Consider the following 17872-nt stretch of genomic DNA (forward strand, 5'->3'; position numbering starts at 1 on the left):
CCTATAGTCTGCTTACTCTTTGGTTTTCAGAGTTTCCAGGCCATTCTGTGGGCAGCTATTTTCCATGGAATGTCTTTTTCCTCTGCTGATATGCTCCTGTTGGAGTATTGGAAAGGACTCTGAGCTCCTGACAGGATGGCAGTCTTTCTGCAGAACCACCAAGTCACATGTCTCCATGTCTAGTCAGTTATAACAGAGGACCAGCCCTTTACCCTCTTCAGACCTGCCTCTGGAACCTCTTGGGAGTATTGCAGTGGCAGGAATTCTGTACTGAGTTCTGATTCTGGCATGTTGTGGAAGGTTCTTTGACCCTGTTTCCCTGCTTCATTTAATGGCCACTTATATTCGTGTTCGTTTCGTAAACATGCAATAAACGAGACATGTTTTCTGTTTTGCAGGTATTTATGGCATGCTTGCAAAAATATAAAGCAAGTAATCAGGATAAATGTGTCATGCCTGTTTGGGCGGACCAAGTAGAAGCTGCTTTTAGAGCACATAGTTGGACAGTTTCGGGCTGTCTACCCAGTTTGTAGATGACAGACTATAAGCTACAAGAGGAGAACTGATTTCTCCAAAATCTACAGGAGTGGCTCACCTGGGCTTAGGGCTTGGGTGCCCTGGCTCCCTGAGCAGTGCTGTTTACTGCTTGAAGATTCCCTGGGCATGAAAACTAGCAGCCTCGTGCAGGCCAGGGATTCTGAAAAATGGCTCACATGACCTAGAAAAAGCCTTTACAGCCAACAGTAGAACAAGATCACTGTAAGAAATAGAACCGCTGGGAAGCCGAGACACGGATTGCCTTCTCTGAGCAGACCCCTCCTCCCCAGCACCCCATCTGCCTCCTTTCTCTTTCGCTAGAAGTCATTGTAGACCAGATTCATTCCTGGCTGACTTTACTGGTCCAGTTGAGTTATCAGACACTTCTCGGGACCTTCTGATTAGAAGTAATCTTACAAATTAAATTGGGCATTCAACCCTCCTCCTCCCACCCCAGCAATGTTCTCCTGAAAGTCTGGTTTTATTCTGGGGTTTCCCGCCTGGTGTCTGTCCTGTGAATAACTCATGCAAAACGAAGTTCCCAGGAGGATTCTTGGCCCAAGGGAGTCAGGGTATCAAGGCTGGGGATTGTTTTGGGGCTCGTCGGCCATCAGAAGAACCGTGGACTGGATCCTAGGTGGCCTCTTCAAGTACATCTCCCCCCCCCCCAGATGTCACGCCCTTTCTCTGAATCAATAGATTGACTCCATAAATGTCATTGCATTCTCGATGGCCCCATTCCTCAGGTGCACTTAAAGCCTTTCGAACCAGTCCCTTCCTTGTTTGGGTTGGAGAGCCTTTTTCCTGTGACAGGACAGCCTATGGAGCAGTTGAGACTCTACTTCTTTCGGGGTTAATCATTTACTCGGAGTAAGGAATTGTCATAAGTGGGGGCATGCTCCTCAAGTGCCAGAGGAGAGAAGGGTGATTTTTCTGACATCCTCTAGCCTGCTTCTCCATATATGGAAATGTTTACCCACCACACTGATCTATTGGAAGGGAAGGAGGTGACTCAGGGTTTAGGCAAAGCAGGATTTGAATTCTTGTTTCCAGAAACAAAGTGGCCCCCGTCCCCCCACCCCCCACCCCGTCCCCTCCATTCCTTTGCCCCTTGTTCTGGACGCTGAAGAGAGAGTGTCTCAGTGCTGTTCCCCTCAGGCCTTGGGACCACCTCCTTGCAGTGGGACTCAGGGTGTGTGAGAGGGAGTGAGGGCCAGCGGAGGGCCAGCTGCCTGTGGGGCCTGACTCGCGTGAGTACATCATTACTGATAGAGAGAATGGCATTTCTGCTCCGACCTGGGGCTCGCAGCCCTGAAGGCTTGCATGGCGATGGGACATGTTGCTGGGAGCGCTGGCCACTTTAATTCGGGGTGTGGACAGCTGCTTTCCCAGGGGAGTGCTTCTCACAGTGGGATTTAGAGACGGACTCTGCCTGAGGGGAAATTCTATTTGTACGTTAAGAAAAAAATGAGACAGATATTTCCTCCCACCTGAGGCCTGGCCAGAGTTGGGTAGAAAGGTAATCTGGGAGTGTTGTTGCCTGTCTGATTGCTAGGGCTAGAGCCAGAAGCCAGAAGGATGTTTGTGGACGCTTGGGGAGGGATAGTTTTAGCTTGAAAAGCAGAGTTACGGTTGGCCTTAAAAGCATAAAAATATTGTTACATATGCAGCATTTGCACAGTCTCCTCAGCCTGGAATAGACACCCAGTGTGCAGGACGTTGTGTGGGCTGATGGACTGTTAGAGCTGGACGGAGCCTCAGAGGTGGCTGGGTTGGTCTGCCTCGGTGTGCAGCACGATGGTGAGCAGTGGAGGCCCAGGTAGCATGGCTAACTCGTCCTGTGGGTACAGGGCTGATTAGTTGGGATTAGAATCGTCCAATCCTGGTCTTGTGGCTCTCGGATCCTTCCTCCTCCTACTACACTTCAGCTGTCCCCGTAGGCAGAGGTGGAGAAAATGTGCCCATTTTGCAGATGAGGAAATTGGGACGGGGATGCCAGGGTGGCCCACACTTACTGATCTGATTGGTGAGACGGAGACCTAGCACCTAGTTCTCCCAGTTCAGACCTCTTTCTATCATGTTCATGGGCTCAGACGCCTGAATTTGTTACTTGTAAAATTTTTCTTTTTTTTCCCTTTTTCGGTTTCTACTTACTTTTGTTCTGCTCCCTGTCATGCGAATGTTGTTTGAATGTGAGTTGCTGCCTTCTGATCTGCTTTGCTGCCTGTATCGTTTTCTTCCCTGGAAGGGGATGAGAGCTTGTCCAAGATGCAGAACTTAATAGTGGAGGCCCTTTATTTCAATTTCTCTCAGGCGATGGAAATTATGCACGGGCCTTGAAAGAAACTGAGTTGGGCTTTCCATCTTAGCTTCTATCCCTCTTCTTGAGGCTGCCAGAGTTTGGGGGTGTCATTCCCATTGAAAGGTGAGCCGGACTCTGAAGGGATTTCATACACAGACACACAGACACACATAGATACACACAGATACACACTCATAGACAGACACAGACAGGCACATACACACAGACACGTACAGACACAGACACTCGTAGACACAGACACACACACAGACACATGCAGATACATACTTGTAGACACACACACAGATACACACTGCTAAACACATACACACACTTCTTTGCCTTCTTCGATACCATGGCAACTTTTCAGAGAGACTAAGAGGGCACCACCCTCCCTTACAGTCCACCCGATATCACGTGGCCATGAGCATTCTCTGTAGTCAGTTTGGTTTCTGGTAAACCTGGGGTTCCTGTTCTCCAACTGAGGGAAGATGGTGGAGATGTGTCTTGGGGAAGCACTTTCATGCCAGTGGCATTAGGTGACAGATCGTAACAGTGCAAGAAAGTGCTCTGAGACCTATGTCTGTCTAGTGTTGAAGGGAGTGCAGCCAGCTCCTTAGGCTGCTCTGAAGCACCGGGGAAGCTCAGGACCCCTGGAACCTGCACACAGCGTGTCGCCTGCTCCGTGACTATGATTGGGCTTCTTGGAAGCCCCGCTCACTGGTTGGGAGGAGGCTGCTTGAAGCAGGAAGGCTTGGGATGTTTCCTAGCTGCGGTGGGGACATGCAGGGGCTCCCTAAGAGGTTAGGGCTGCTGGTGCAGGTGTGCATGCTGGCACTGTTAAGAAGGAGAACTGACATGAATTGATTGCTTTCTGGGTGCCAGGCAGTGGGCTTGATCTAAATCAGAGTTACTACTTGACCTAAATCACTGAGTCACCATTACTGCTACCTGTGAGTAGGTGCTAATTTTTTTTTTTTTTACTTTATTTTACATTTTGGTAAGACACACGTAACATTTACCATCTGCACATTTTGATGTGTATAGCTCAGTAGTGTTAAGTGCAGTCACCTACCCTGCAACCAGCCTGCAGAACTCCTTTCATTCTGCAAAACAGATTCGGCAGCAGTTAAACACTAGCTCCCCCTCCTCTTTCCCCTAGATCTTGACAACCACCATTCTCTCCCTTCTGCGTCCTTGACTGACTACCCTCGGCACCTCGTCTGAAGTGGAATCATACAGTGTGGGTCCTTTTGTGACTGCCTTATTTCGCTTCATGTCACGTCTGCAAGCATCATCCATGCTGTGGCATGTGTCAGAATCATATATGTACACACCATAGTTTGTTGATCCACTTAAGAACTATTATTGTTGATCCTCTCCATTTTAGAGAGGAAGAGCCCAAGGCTTTGAGGGGTTAAGTCGCCCAGAGTCCCGCAGCTAGCAGTGGAGCTAGGAGTTGAACCCAGGTAGTGTGACGTTAGAGCACATGGGGTCAGGAGGAAGCAGATATTTGGTTTTATTTCGAAGAGTGGGACAGATTAGGGTGATTCTTAACTGGATGGTGTTACCTCCTCACACCTGGCTGTGACATGTCAGTAACCAGGTGTTCCAAAGGGCCACATGTACAGATTTCTCTCCATCTTCTGTCCGTCTCTGGAGCCACATGTGAAGCCCACCTCTGGAAAATGGTAGGAGATGTATGGCTCTTCTCGTTGATAATCTTTGTCTCTTCCTTTCACCTTATTTTTCCATCTCCCTCCCCAGTTTCTTACTTGTAAAAAATCCGCAAACTATATGCGTCTTTGTTAGGTACTTCAGCTCCCTTATGGAATAAGACAGAACGTATAAATTGGTGACATAATATTGGGTCTATGGAAGAGCTGGTCTGCAGAGCAGTGGATAGACACTGCAGATGTGATTTTCTGACCTGGTATGTTGCTAACTCAGTGTTTCACTTGGGCGATGATGGGCCCCTTCTGGGCCTCATTTTTCCCACCTGGAAGATGGGCTGGTTGTCCACAATGGCGCACATTCCATCTGTGCTGAGCCCACATGAGGCTTTCTACGTGATTGATCCTTCTATTCTCCTGGAACCCTGCAGGTGCTGTTATCCCCATTTTACCTGAGAAAAGTAAGGTCTAGAGAAATGGGAAAACTTGCTTAAAGTCCTACAGCTCCTGAGTTGTGAGCATCAGGGATCCATATCTGACTCCAAAGCCTAGACGTTGTCCATAGTGCCGGGCAACTTGCCCTTTAGCGATCTGTACAGTTTCTCTCACTGGTGACATGTATTCATCTAATTTTATTAAATGTTTATTGGATTCCCACTTAGGTGCTTCATACTGTTCTGGGCACTGATCCAGCATCGGGTTTGGAGTGAAGAAAAAGACAGATAGAACAATGATTCCTTGAAGCTTACATTCTAGTAGAGGTGTGTGGAGGAGGCAGGTAATAAATGAACACGTAAATAGGGAATGATAAGTAACACTTAGGAAGATTCACACGGGGCACTCAGATGGTGAGTGAATGCGGGAAGGGATCTGGGAGGTGATATTTAAGCTGAGATCTGAATGACGAGGAGCCAGCCATGCAAAAATCAGAGGGGAGAACCATGTAGAGGTGCAGGGGCCACTGTCAATGCCAAGGCTGTGGAGTGAGAATGAGTTTGTGCTTGAGGAACAGATGGAGGTCAGAGTGCTCAGAGATAGTGGGCTGCAGAGGGAAGAAAAGCATGGTAGGAGGGCAGGGCAAGGGCTGCTGGGTGTAAGTAAGCTGGAGGAGGGGCTTGACCTGAGTGTAGGGGTGATGGGAAGCATCTGAGTGTTTGACAAGCCTCATTCTGCCTGGATTGCAAGTTGGGGAGGCAAGGGTAGAAGCAAGGAAGTTAGGAGACCCTTGCTAGAATCAGGTGGGAGTTGGTAACTTTGATTAGGGCAGTAGAAGTGGGGCCAGAGAGAAGCGACTTGGTTTTGGAGAGATTGTATACAGGAAGTCAAGTATAATTTCCTTCAGAGAAGCATCAAGGTCAATGGGCAGGTATCTGGGAGACCCTGATGGAGGTGACAATATGTAGTGGGGGTGCATGGACTTGCAGCTGATTCAGACTAAGGAGCCTGTGTGCTCCCCGCTTCAGTTTCTAACGAATTTCTGGCCAGGGAACAGAGGGCAGTGGCTTCCTGCCTCTGACTTCCTGCCTGAGAGCTGCTGGAACGCCCCAAAATAAGCCCTGAAGAACGTGCTGCTTCCTCTGCTCTCCCTGGGTATTTGTATAAAACATTCTTTCCCACCAAGCATACAGAACATTCAGAGTGATGTTGATTTTGTGGGCCACATTTAACATATTGTTTCTCCTTGATATGTTGTCTGCTTTTGCAGGGATTCCTTCCTCCTGCAGATTCTCTGGTGAGGAGCCTTCAACCACCCTGTAAGATGGCTCTGGAAGGTTCAGTGGGAGCCCAGAAGAGCTGGGACTTGAGAACGCTGGTCCAGGGGTACCTCCTAGACCTCCTCTTTCATTTATGTTTGATTTCACGCCTCCTGGCCCTTGCCTTCCCCTCTATAATTCCTTCTAATGTGCTGGACTTTCCTATAAACCCTCCATTTTTCAGCGGCATGGAGAAACTGGTGTCATAGAAGTTAGATAATTTGGGGGTGCCTGGATGGCTCAGTTCGTTGGGCATCGGACTTTTTTTTTTTTTTAAAGATTTTATTTATTTATTAATGAGAAACACAGAAAGAGAGAAGCAGGCCCCATGCAGGGAGCCCCATGTGGGACTCAATCCCGGGTCTCCAAGATCAGGCCCTGGGCTGAAGGCGGGGCTAAACCGCTGAGCCACCAGGGGTGCCTGGGCATCCAACTCTTGGTTTTGGCTTAGGTCTTGATCCTGAGGTTCATGTCAGGCTCTACGCTCAGTGCTACTGCTTCACATTTTCTCTCCCTACCCCGCTGCCTCCCCACCTGCCACATGTATGTTCTCTCTCTCTCAAAACAAATAATAAATAAATAAAAAAAAGAAGTCAGATGATTTGGTCAATGTGAGGCTGTGTCTGAGTCAGGCTGGGAATCTAAGATTCCTAACTGAGCCTTGTGCTTCCTCACCACCAGGCTGAAGTGACTCTGCATGGAACCTCGTGCCTCTGGATATCTCATGTCAGTCTTTCTCATTTATTTATTTATTTATTTATTTATTTATTTATTTATTTATTTATTCATTCATTCATTCATTCATTCGAGACACAAAGAGAGAGAGGCAGAGACATAGACAGAGGGAGAAGCTCCCTGTGGGGAGCCCGATATGGGACTTGATCTCAGGACCCCGGGATTATGACCTGAGCTGGAGGCATATGCTCAACCACTGAGCCACCCAGGCGCCCTCTCATGCCAGTCTTACACTGTACTGGCCCTGAGCCTGGGGATGCTCAGAGATCATAATCTAAACCTAAAATTCACTCCTGAGGCTTCTTCACACACTTCTCTTCAAATGTTTTGCAGACTGTATTACCAATTTTTTTTTAAAACTCTTGAATATTATCTCTTAAAAACAGTTTTGTTTTTGCTCATTTGAATTTCTTTTAAAATTTCTTTCATATTACCCATTCATTTAGTCAACAAACATTTATTGAGTTCTTACTGTATGCCAGGCATTGTGCTAGGTGCTGGGGATTGATTCAAAGATAATTTGGAGGCGTATGGAAGGGGAGTGCATAATTACAGCACAGTGAGATAAGTGCTATAATAGAGGGATATGTAAAGAGCTAGAAATAGCACTATGAATAACATCTCTGAACAAATTGCCTTCTTTTTTCCTTTTGGATTATTCCCTTATGTATATTGCCCAAAGTGGGATTACTGGGTCATTTAAAAGATGAAAACAATTTGGCACAAAAAGATGTAATGACTTGCCTGGGGAATACAGATCAATTTTCAACAGGGGGAAAATTGTTGACAACTCCAGATTTAGATACTTCACCAGGAGGATTGCGCCGTTTTTATACCACCCCTATCATCATGGTGGCTTTCAGGGGGGAGTACCTATTCTCAACATGTCAGGCTGCATGTAGAAACACATAGCCTTATATTTAATCTCACAAATTAATTGTTAATTCTCACCAGAACCTAGCTATATAAGTATGATTGTTTCCGTTTTACAATTGAAGACATTTAACTTCATTAAAAGGAAGTGACTTGCTCAGGGTTCCATAGTTCATTTGTGGAGAATCCAAGAATCAAGTTTAGATTTTTTTGTGATTCTCATAGGACCCCTGTCCTGTTCTCCATGTTCTGTTCACCAGGCAGGGTACTTGTGCTCCAGCCAGGGCCTGGAATTCATTTAATGAGCTGTAGGGACTCTTTGCAAGAAGGTCAGAATCTACAAAAGAGGTACAGAAGTTGTAACCTTCCAAAGTCCAGTGTTCCTCTGTGCATCGATCGGAAGACCCTAAAGGTCCATTATTCCTGACCCTGACCCGGATCCCGGAAGGCTAGTATGTGTGGCCTTAGCACTAAAGCACAGAATCCCAAGTAGGCTGAAACCTTGCCACAGTTCTGTTTGAAACATTTATTATTTTCCTAGTATATTCAGAGTTGTATGTACCTGAATGTAAATTTATTGATTTTTGCCATTGAGGAGTAAAAACTCCCACCCGCAGTATCCAGCTCATCATAGCCAGACATAATGCCTGCCCGTTGTGAATTTCCTTGAGGCTTTGGCTCACTCATCCCTAAGACAGCCACATTCCCTGCCATTTTCCAGACATAGCCCGCTTTTTCTCACCTTCATGCTTTAGCTCATGCTCTTCCCTTAGCCTAAGGTGACCTTTCCCATCTTCATGCAGAGAACTTCTGGTCCCCCTCTGCACTTCTGCACAGATGCCACCTTCTCACTGAGGTGACCTCTGATCACCATCCACTCTCCACCATCCACACTGCCTCACACCAGAAAGGATCTCTCTATTCTCTCTTCTGCTAACTCATACCACAGAGGGCTGTGGGGCAAGAGAGTATAACTCTGTGGTGTTGATAAGCATGAGAGCTTCATTGGCCATGACACTGCTAGATGTGTGATCCATCAGGTCAGTGAATCTGCTTGAGCCTGAGGCTCCTCATCCATCAAATGGGTATAAATAATCACACCAAGTCACAGCACTTTTGTGAGGATTTGTACTGTTATCTCTGCTTTTTCTCTGGTTACACACCATTTCCTACTTTATGTCTTGTCTCTCCTTCCAGAGTGGGAGCTCCTTTAAGGGCAGGAAGGGAAAAATGTCTTGCCTGTGGCTTTAACAAATGGGACCTGCCACAATGACTTCTTTAAGGGAAAGATTCCATATGGCCTGATTGGTGTCATCAGTGCGAGCTCATTACTAGTTGGAAGCCCCAGTCACATGGTGCCAGGCCTGCCCAGGAGCACTGTGATAGAGAGCTTCGGGCACACACAGTGTGTGCTGGATAGGCCTCTGGCTCTTGCTTGGTAACAGGAAAGAGGCAGGAGCCTATGTGCAGCCTGTGTTCTGATTTCATCAAGTTGGGTAGTGCTGGCATTTCGCTGAAGACTGGAAATCCTGCTTGGAATAGTAGTCTTGGTTTCTTCTCTGGGTCTTTCATGGGTGGGAATTTCAGAATACCATGGAAGTGTGGATTTGGGGCACCACTGAGAGCTACCTCCTCCTCTGACTTCTCTGTGGGCCACGGAGAAGGGGTCCCTTCAGAGGAGGAAGCTGTCCTTTAGACACCCCTATCCCCCGCCTGTGCTTAGAAACTGACCATGGGAGGGGATTCAGTTCTTGAAGGTGTAGCTCTACCATTTAACTTTCTCTTAAATCATTTCCCAAAATGTAGTAGCCATGAGTCTCAAGATCCAAGTGTTTTAGCCTGGCACACAAGGTCCTTCATGTCTTGGCCGCAGCATTCCTTTCCAGCCTTGTCTCTCACCACATCCCTCTGTGCTCTGCCTCTGGCCTCACCAGATTAGTCACTTTCCCTAAGAATACCCTGAACTCCTCCTTACGGCCTTTAGAGCACATCGTGTTCCCTGGGCCTATTTTCCTTCTCCTCATTCATGGAAATCCTCTTGGGTGTTCAGGCTCAGTTGAGAAGTCATCTGCAGAGAGAGAGCTCTTTCAGACTCTCAGAACCACATTGAACATACTTGTGCTTTGCACACTCTTCATCCTGTCTTATGTATTTGAGTGTGTCCCTGGTGAGCCTGTGAGCTCTTTGAGAGTCAAGTCTGACTCAGCACCTCCACCTGCTAGGTCCATACACTGCCTTATTAAGGACAGGAGGTGCTAGCAAATGTCTGTTTTGAGCACCTGCGAATGCAGGGCACATGACATCGTGTCAGCTAACAGTTGCGCCAGAGGGGGTGTTGAGAAGCTCATTCTAGGGTTACCCGCGGTTTGTTTGATCATGAGCCCAGCCACTGGAATTCTGTTGAATTGGCCTGATATCAGCTCCCTGTTACCCTTTCTCAGGCCTGCTTCCCACATACCCAACAGATGTCTGCTTGGTGCCAGGGCTTAGAGTTTTTTATTTCACTTAAGAACATCGAGCAAGGTGGAAGTCAGGGAGGATTCTGTTTCTAATGTGAACATTTTTTAGTTTGAAAGTTCAGGCTTTGTTTTTTACCCCAGAGCTCCTTAAAATGTAAAAATAGTGGAAGAGTTTTTTTTCATATTTTCTGCCCTTAGCAGAACAGCTGTCCAGAGTATAGTTGTAACTGCAATGTAATAAAACCTGGGTTGTGGAGCTTGGTGTTGAGGACTTGGGTTCAGGTTTTGGCTTTACTGTTTGTCATCCCCCAAACCCCAGGCAGTGGCCTGACCTCTCTGACCTTCCGTTTCTTTAGTGGACAATTGGGAAATTGTTCTTATTATAGGGTTGATGGAAAGTTTAAATGAGCTTTGGACATTAAATTGGGATTTTCATTCCTGTTTGATACATAAATTGGATTTGAAGGCCATTTTTTTTCATTAGATTTTTTTTTTCTTTAATTTGAGTGCAGTTGACACACGATGTTACATTAGTTTCAGGTATATAATATAGTGATTCAACATCTTTATGTGTTATGCTTTGCTCACCGTAAGTGCAACTACCATCTGTCACCAAACCTCGCTCTTTCAGTATCATTAACTATATTCCCTATGCTGTGCCTTTTCTTCTGTGACTTACTCATTCCGTTACTGGAAGCTTATACTTCTCTTCCCTTTCATCTATTGTTGCCCATCACCCCACTCCCTCCTGTCTGACAACTCTCAGTGTGTTCTCTGTATTTTAAGTCTTACTGAAGGCCATTTTAAACTAGAAGTTCCAAAAAAGTTTGCTTTTGAAGCAAAATGCTTGAACATGTAAGGTTTCACACACGTGTTCTATTTTATTTTTTGAATATATTTTTTTAATTATTTATTTATTTATTTATGATAGAGAGAGAGAGAGAGAGAGGCAGAGACACAGGCAGAGGGAGAAGCAGGCTCCATGCACCGGGAGCCCGACGTGGGATTCGATCCCGGGTCTCCAGGATAGCGCCCTGGGCCAAAGGCAGGCGCTAAACCGCTGCGCCACCCAGGGATCCCTTATTTTATTTTTTTGAATGACAAATGGATTTCCACGCAGCGCACTTAGGGAACATACATAGCTTTTACAAGAGTCAGTTATAGTCTGCATCAATTAGAGCCACAGAATCATAAGCTTTGAGAAATTATGAAAACCTTGGAAGCCAAGGGGCCGAGCATTAATGCATGCTGCGTGTGGGCTCTGTGCAGTGCGTGCTGGAATTGGAATCCCCGGGGCAGGATTACTTAGACCCCGATGGGTAGGTGGTATTAGTGCTGTTTAGCAGACAGGGACCTTGAGCTCAGGGAGGTTAAATAATTTACACAAATCCTGTATCAGAGCATTCAGCTTCATCCTGTACTCATGGTAGCCTCTAGAAATCCTTTCCCTTTCCAGACGCGACGAGGCCTGCCTTTGTTTTGTGAATCCTTTAGCCTCTCTGTGCAGGAGCAGTCCCTGGTTCCAGAGCAGATAGAGCAGTGGGAACTGGCAGTGTGGATATCCCAGAACTTGTTTCATTAATCTGGAAGAGTGTCTTTCCTGTTCCTGCCAAAGATCTGCTCATTTTGAGCACCTTTGACTAATCACTCATCAGCCTTTTCTTGTTCTTAGGAGAGAGCTTCGCCGTGGCCCTCTCTGCTTTTGAGGTCAGGAGTATATCTGAAGGCGGCTTCATATTTCCCCTAAAAAAATTACGGGCGGAAAATAAAATTCATTGAGTATTTCCCATCATCTCCTCCAAACACAGGGCGGGGGTTAGGAGTCATGGCTGTCATCTTGGGCCTGTCACTGACCAGGCAGAGAACTTGGAGCCAAGTCCTCCTTTTCGTTTTGGGACCTCAGTGTCTTCACCTGGAAGGAGCTGAGGGCATTCCAAGGTGACTCCTGAGATTTTAAAATTCTGCATGTTTTGTGGTGTCAAAACCATCAATTTCTGCTGAGCTGCATAATCCTGCAGCTGTTTCGCTGATACTTTTCAATCTTTAGATTTAATCTATTCAACAATGTATAATTTTTTAAAGGGAAGCTTTTATAGACACTTCTGAAATATCAGGGTGGGGGGGGGATAAATGGATGTTAAAAAATAGAAAACAACCAATTAAATAGTATATAGCATGTAATTCTCCTTGGAAACTTACCACGAAATTGAGGAGCACTTTAACAACTGGTAATTTAAATTGCATTTGAACTCTGCTAATGGTTTGTTTGCATGGGAACTTCAATCATTTCACAGTGGTTCTTTAGCAAAGCTCCTTGTTCTCTTTATGGAAGAGAAGAAAAAAAAATGATTAAAAGAGAAGTCGACTATGGAAGAGGAGACCACTGTCATTTGTGTGTGGAGGGAAGCCACCAGGTGTGTGAGACATTGCCCTAAGGCCAAGGTGGAGAGCCTCACCTTCCAGTTTAGAGATCTGGCAAGTCCAGGGCCCTCTACTGCTGTTGTAGAAACCGCTCTGATTTCTATCTCCCTCAGCAAGGAGAGACTTAGGTTTCCAGGGGCTTGCAGGGGGGTGGTGTCTATCTTTTGTTTTCTATGAGATCGTGCTGTCTGCAGGTCTGGTGTTTGCCTCTGCAAATTCCGTTCCTCAGCAAGTTGGAAATGATCCCTTAGTCATTTCAGCGGAATGGCATTGAGAATTCTAAAGTCCTTGAAGACCATCGGGTCTCAGGAAACTCATTGCTTTGCTGGGCTCATCTTGATTATGTACCATTTTCCTGACTTCCTTTCTTTTTCCTGTTGGGCCATACCGACAGCTTCCAGTAGGTGGTCGGAGACTTGGATGTGGAAGTTGCGGTTTTGCTCTAAAGCTGATTGTGTGACCAAGGGCAAGTCCCTCTGCCCAGTGAGTTTTGGTGTCCTCCTCTGTCAGTATGACTCTAACTGGGTCCATGGAGCAAGCCCTGGGCTGTCTGCCACTACCTGTGGCTCCTGGAGTGGCCACCTCCTTACTCTGGCCTCAGCTTTTCCCTCTGTCAGTTGGAACAGTTAAGGTGGGCCATTTTTAAGGTTCCTCCCAACTTTGAGCTGATCGCAGTATTTGAGGACTGAATGAGATGATATACACAAATCAGTTTCATGGTTGGTTAAATAATGTTTAAAATGACAACAGTGAAAATGGGAGTAGTGGTTTTTCTGGTATGTGGATTCCTCCTGCCTATACAAAGCAGACATTTTTAACAGCCTACTGCCTTGGAATACTGGTCTTTTGGAATATGTACTGCATAATCCTTAGCAAAATAGTAATACGTCTTAATGAAATAAAACCTGTAATGAGGGCTTACCTGGAAGTTTCAAGATTGTCCAACTCTCTGTTGCTCACTGGCTGTCATTTTTTTAGACTGGGAAACTAAGGTTCAGAGGGGTCACTCAGTCCCACAGTTAGAAATTTGTCCCCAGGGATGATTGGATGGCTCAGTGGTTGAGTGTCAGTAAAATCTTTAAAAAAAAAAAATGAGTTTGGAAACAGATTTCTTTTTTTTTTTTTTTAAGTTTTATTTATTTAGTCATCAGAGAGACAGAGGCAGAGACATAGGCAGAGGGAGAAGCAGGCTGGCTCCCTGTGGGGAGCCCAATGCGGGACTTGATCCCAGGAGCCCGGGATCACAGCCGCCTGAGCCAAAAACTGACACTCAACCACTGAGCCACCCAATCTTTGTTGTTGAGATTTTGCTATTAATTTTTTCTTGGCTAAAGTGTGAATATCTAACTATTGATCTCTTTCCCCACTGCGATGATGATGAAGTTGTTTTTTCAGAAGAGCTGGGTTGCCTGCAAACTCCTTTCATTGATTCTGTGACAGATTGGTGCAAGAGAAGTGCCAGGAGCTGACTGGGGGCTTAGCAGGTAGAGAGGGAAGCCATCAAATTCGTGGGCTTCAAGCCTGGCATCATTCCTCTCATGGCCTAGTTAGTTCATAAAGCTGGAAAGTTCTAAAGCTGGCAAGTTCCTAGAGATTTGTTGTATGTGTGTGTTTAAAGATTTATTTATTTTTAGAGAGAGGGTTGGGGGACGGGCAGAGAGAGAGAGAGATCCAAGAACGCTGAGATCAAAAGTTGAAATCAAAAGTTGGCCACTTCACCAACTGAGACACTCAGGTACCCAAGAGCCTAGAATTTGTAAGCAACCCCCCTCTCCCATTTTCCACAGGTGGAGACATTGAAGCGCAGAAATACAACTGAAGACAAAATCCAGTCACCTGGTTCTCCTTTGAGGCCTTTTCTTATTGTTTTCCTGGGCACTCATCAGAGGGAAGGTATTTCTCCTCAATTGGTGAGTCCTATGAAGAACGGAAGACTTTTCTTTTATAAACAATGACCATGTTTAATGAGTTTAAAAAATCCATGGTTTCCATTGAACACATGGGCACTGGATGCCGGGATGGAGTAAGAATTAGAGAGGAAACACAGTCTTCTTTCTTTTTATCTTGAGTTGATTTCATTGACAATGGACAGAGTAGAACAATGAACAATAAAATGTGTGGCAAAGCAGAGGCAGGACTCCGCTCTTGGACGGAACATGAAGAGAAATTGGAAGAAAATTGGGGGTGGTGATGAGTTTGGATTGCCAATAATTGTCTTGCTTCCTTCTTTCTCCTTTGGCATGGAGGGAAGAGTTCTTGAAATTGAAGAACCAAAATCAAGATGTCAATGAACAGTGTTATGGGCGTTTGTGAGGAAAGAAAAGTTGTATTGTCGAGTGATTCTTGTTTTCTTCCACACGAGATACTTCTTCTGCGATCTCATTTTATTTTCACAAAAGTCCTTTGAGGTAATAGGGGAGGCTAGATTTACTCAGGCAAAGGGTGAGACCTGTTGTGTTAAGGGTCTGCTGGAGTTCCACTGGGATCCCGTTCCACACTTAGAAAGGGGGGTCACGAGCAAAGGGAAGCTTTCCCTTCAGTTTTGAAATACTTCTGAGTTCCACAGGTAGAAGAGAACATCATGTTCTAGAAAATAGGAGTGGTGAAAAGAATAGCGGTGTGGGCCGCCCTTGGCTGGACAGACATCTGAGGAGAACAATGAGAGAATTCTGGGAAAAGCTTCCATTTACAATTTGAGATCTGTGATCTCCATTCTGAGGACCCGTCCCTGTGTGCCCTAAGCACTGGCTGGATACTGGGTAAATAATATGACTTGCCATGTTTATGGTATAGTTTTTCAAAACAGAGCAGATGCTGTAGTGATTGATAAAACCTAACCTTATTTAAAAGTGTGACAGAGTTTATGGTTACATTTTGTCACCTTTTCCTAATCAATATCTCTTAAAACAACAACTGACCTTCTGTGTGCCAGTAGATCTGCATAAGATAAAAGACTGGCAACTACTGCTTCGGCCCTTAAATACCTTACTTAGCTTATTAAATTTCACGCATGGTCTTGAATGTTTTGCCCTGAGCATACACTTTAAGAATCAAATGTGAATCTTTGTTTCCTGCTATACTTCCTGAGTTTTTTTTCAGTGTTTAAAATGAAATTGTGATTAATATGAAGACTTTTACTTGGATTAAAAACCAACCAACCAACTCAGTGTGTGATGACAGAATGGGAGAGAGCACATAAGCAGGAGGAAGCTGGAAGACACTCAGGAGTTTTTGTTGTCCGTAAGCTAATTGTGAACCAGTAGTGGCTCATGTCTCCTAAAATGCCAGTGCAGCCTTGGACTGCGTGAAATAGAGTATGGCCTCTAGAACACGGTGGACGAGGGATCGTGCTGGAAATCTGCACATCCAGTGGTGAGGTGGGCTTCGGGGCCAGGACTCAGCTCCGTTTCTCTTACTACTCCTTGCTCTGCCTTCTGTGTGTTGGCTTCAACCTTGGATGTTTCACTCTGTGGTCAGGAGATGGCTTCCTGCTGCATCACGGGCTCTAGGCCTCCTCTTGCCAGGAAGAGGAAGAGCCTTTTGTACCAGGTTCCCATGGCCCTGGGTTACTTACTGTGCATTCCTGCACAGTCACTGAGCCCAAGAGGATGGGACTGTGCTAAATGGCCTGTGCATTGGGCTCTCCTCTGGAATTGAGTCTGATGACAGTCACACGCAAATTTCATGGCAGCTACATGGCATAGAAGAACGGTCCCTCAAAGAATATCTGGGTTCCGCTACGAGGTGGTGAGAACCACCATCTAACGCTATTTGGGTGATTGTGAGCTTTCTTTCTCCCTTCCTAACAGACCTCCTCTAGAGTGTTGGATTTTATTGCTTTGTCCTCTGAAGGGGACATTAGCCAGCTGGACTGTCTACACAAGAAAGCTCTCAGGACTAGAAGTGATTTTTCACCAGGAACTGTTATAGGAATGAGACTCCACTGGAGAGGGCAGGATGCAGGGCACACGTGACGATGGCCTTTGTGAACATAAAACCTTGTCAGAAGAGGGACAGCATCTCGTGTTCACAAGGGCATTGGGATCTCTAGCACATGACAGGGGCATAGTGCATTTTCATGGATAGAAAGAATGAATCTAAAGGTAGTGAGTGTCCCTTTCTCTGTTGGGGAGTTTTAGGAAATCTAGCAGAGATGAGGCTGGCTGCATGGCTCCATGAGAATGAAGCAAATGACTGACAGAATGAGTCTTTTGGGGCCAGAATGGCTCAAGAAGTTTGTGAATGCATAGAAAGGCAGTGAGTACAGCAGGGTGGGGTGTCAGAGGTCTGCCAGTTATCAGATGTGCCCCCCGCCCCCAGAAAAACAACGTCCCCCTGCCTTCATTTCCCTGATCTGGGAATTAGGAAAGATAACCATTGCTCTACGTGCTTCCCATGTTTGCTTAGAGCACATGGGTTGATAGATGCCGACTTGTTTTGCAGACTATACAATGTGGTACGTACATGATAGATTATTACAGTTGTGTTCTTCTTTAGTTTAATGGCTCATCTTGAATATAATGAAAAATGAGACCATGTAATGTGTAGTCCCCAGCACGGTGCCTGCTACATGGTATATGCTCAGTGTATGTTCTTCCTTCCAACCTTGCAACCCCAACGTCGCCATCGGATGGGCACTGATTTGTCCTCAGTCTTGGAAAGGAGCTAGATCTGGAACCTTGCTTAATGGTAATGGTTGGAATTGAAATGAAATTGTATACTATTATTACTTTGCATATTTGATTTTGCTCTAGGGTAGCAGGAGGTGGAAGGTGGGAGAATTGGGAGACTGAAGAAGTCTCCATGCTTGAGAAATCCCTTAGAAATTAGTCTAGCTGTTTGACTCTAGCTTTGTTTGATTAGATAATCACGAACTTTCTGCTCTAGGCGTCACCGGCCCAGTGGGAGTCAGGAAGGAAATTATTTTCCTCTGTTGATACTAGTGTACAATTGTTGACGGCAGCCAAGGGCTTTCATTTTTAATATTTCCTCTTTGGTACTTAGAAGGATCAGGTATTAGTCTGTGCCGGAAGCAAAGCAACGGTCACTTCCGCCGGAGGTGAATGTCTTGGCTCCCTATAATTACTCGGTCAGGTGGTTTCTGGGCATGAGTGACCA

The 17872-nt window shown here is 45.8% G+C and overlaps 1 protein-coding gene across 13 annotated transcripts in view; it reads left to right on the forward strand.

Annotated features, from left to right (window-relative positions):
- LPP (LIM domain containing preferred translocation partner in lipoma) overlaps positions 1–17872 on the forward strand; it is a 674822-nt gene that overhangs the window by 52739 nt on the left and 604211 nt on the right. For 6 of the 13 annotated variants that reach the window (XM_055308459.1, XM_055308473.1, XM_055308466.1 and 3 more), the window contains one exon: positions 14542–14664. The exons of 5 other annotated variants lie outside the window; for them this stretch is intronic. The gene's annotated coding sequence lies outside the window, so the exon portion shown is untranslated. Of the gene's footprint in view, positions 1–1661; positions 1788–14541; positions 14665–17872 lie in introns of those variants that run through there. 2 more of the 13 variants (XM_055308465.1, XM_055308469.1) reach the window with 2 other exon arrangements.

This window comes from Nyctereutes procyonoides, unplaced genomic scaffold (genome assembly GCF_905146905.1).
Source record: "Nyctereutes procyonoides isolate TBG_1078 unplaced genomic scaffold, NYPRO_anot_genome, whole genome shotgun sequence".
NCBI classification, from domain to species: Eukaryota; Metazoa; Chordata; class Mammalia; order Carnivora; family Canidae; genus Nyctereutes; species Nyctereutes procyonoides.